Here is a 2,500-nt window from a genome sequence, read left to right as displayed (position 1 = left end):
CATTGCCGTTCAACAGCCATTGTTCAGCTGGCATTTACAGAAGAACAAGATCACTGTTCTCTCTCTCTCTCGCTCTCTCTCTCTCTCTCTCTCTCTCTCTCTCTCTCTCTCTCTCTCTCTCTCTCTCTCTCTTCCTCCCCTCCCTCTATACCCCCTCTCTCTCTGCCCCCCCTTCTCTCTCTCTCCTCCCCCTCCCCCCTTCTCTCCGGGGACCATGGAAGATGAGAAGCATGATATTTAATGGTCTATACCAGTGACTATTTTTAAATGGCGGCGCCAGACCAAAAAAAACAATAGCGTCTGTGAGCGACCTTGTCTTATCTCCCTACCTCCCTCCATCACTCGCTCATGCTTTGTCAGGTGTGTGTGTGTGTGTGTGTGTGTGTGTGTGTGTGTGTGTGTGTGTGTGTGTGTGTGTGTGTGTGTGTGTGTGTGTGTGTGTGTGTGTGTGTGTGTGTGTGTGTGTGTATATGCGTGTGTGTGTTTGATGCGTTGTCTGCAGCTGTTCAAGCGGGACGAGCACCAGCATGTCACTGCACTGCTGGTGCTGTGTGTGTGTGTGTGTGTGTGTGTGTGTGTGTGTGTGTGTGTGTGTGTGTGTGTGTGTGTGTGTGTGTGTGTGTGTGTGTGTGTGTGTGTGTGTGTGTGTGTGTGTGTGTGTGTGTGTGTTTGTATGTATGTGTGTCATCCCACTGGTGTTGAATGTTGCCACATACTCAAGAAAGACTCCAAAACTAAAATGACACCGAGGGGCATTACTGTACACATACAGTGACCTCATACGCCTCTGATGCAATCCTACTGGAATCACAGAGCGAACACACACTGCAGTTCTGTGCTATTTGGTGTGTTTCTAAACATTACATTTCTGTTCGTCTGTTTGGTGTGTGTGTTTCTACACACTGCAGTTCTGTTGGTCTTGAGGGTGTGTATTTCTTGGCGAGGTGTGAGGAGGGAAAGAGCTCCATTACTCATAGTCGAGAAGACAAAGGCATAAGTCAGATTCCTCTTGTCTTCTGGGCTGATCTGTCCATCCACACATCCATCAGACAGAGACATCAAAGACACATCAAAGATGTCTACCGCACGCCTCACACACAGGAAGGCAGCATATTGACTAACTGAATAGTGTATGCATGTACATAGGTATGACAGCAGTAGGCTGGCTGCACGGAGTGTATGGGGCAGGGCCACTTTGGGCAGCTTTGGCGGGGCCCAGGACAAAATCAATTCAAAGGGCCCCTCAACCTTACCGTTTTGCCCCTGGAGGCAGGGCCGCGGACAGCTTTCACTGGGCCCAGGACAAAGTCATCTGAAAGGGCCTCCTACCCAATACATACAATGTAATGGGGACCCAATGATGGGCCCCCTATCTCCCAGGGCCCGGGACAACATACCCCTTTGTCCCCTCCTGTCGGCGAGCCTGCCCGGAGGTGTGACAGTAGTGTAGCTACACTGTATCGGCAATGACTGTGTGGGACTGCACAGGCTGTACTGACTGCACTCTATGTAGGTTTGACAATACGTTAGCTAAAATACACGATCGGGTAACTACTGAGAGTATGCTTATGACAGTAGGATGGCTGCGGTGACGGGCGCTACTAGCTAACTGCAGTGTCCGTGGCTAGTAGCTGACTGCACTGCATGAATGTATGGCAGATAAATGATTTATGCGACACCAGACTTGCGATATTTTTACTCCTCTGTGTCAAGCAGGGCACTGGGTTCTTTAGAGCAACGCCCTCTGATGTTCTTCAGACACATACAAGCACGCACGCAAGCAAGCACGCACGCACGCACGCACACACACACACACACACACACACACACACACACACATGCAAACACACACACACACACACACACGCACACACACACACACACACTGGGTTCTTTAGTGCGACCTGATCCTCAGAAGATACACATCGATACACATAGTTGACACAGAGAGGGAGACATACACACATGCACAGTGGGAGGGCTGTGCAACCATCTGATGTTTAACCCTATCCAGACTGGGGGGGGCTAAAAGTGCCCGCACCAACTTTGATGTTGTATAATTCCTTAACGACTTAAGCTATGACTACGAAACTTTGTGACTTTTCCTAACATTTAGTTGGCTACAGTTAGGTACCGAAAAATTTGTTTTATCATTTTTGCCGTTGCCATGGCAACGGTTTTCTGACAGGTATGTCTGACCAAAAATCACTGTACCATATCTAAGACGCCATATTTTTTCATATTTTTTAGTTTTTTCCATTAGCATCAGCCAACTTTGTGAGCATTTAAGTGGTTTGAAGCATAAAATCATTAAGATGTTAGTGCATTACCTAAATTTGTTGGAAAATCCATTATGGCGATATTTTGGGCATAATAACATAATGATGTCATAATGACGTCATAATACCAGATAATTACACAAAAATTATGTCATTCATAGATGGTCATATGTAGATCATCTCCCCCAAGTTTCGTAGTGATACTGTATTCCGTTCATGAG

Source organism: Engraulis encrasicolus, chromosome 4, assembly GCF_034702125.1.
Source record: "Engraulis encrasicolus isolate BLACKSEA-1 chromosome 4, IST_EnEncr_1.0, whole genome shotgun sequence".
In the NCBI taxonomy this organism is placed as follows: Eukaryota; Metazoa; Chordata; class Actinopteri; order Clupeiformes; family Engraulidae; genus Engraulis; species Engraulis encrasicolus.
The sequence above is the reverse complement of the archived record's forward strand: the minus strand, read 5'-3'. Positions refer to the sequence as shown.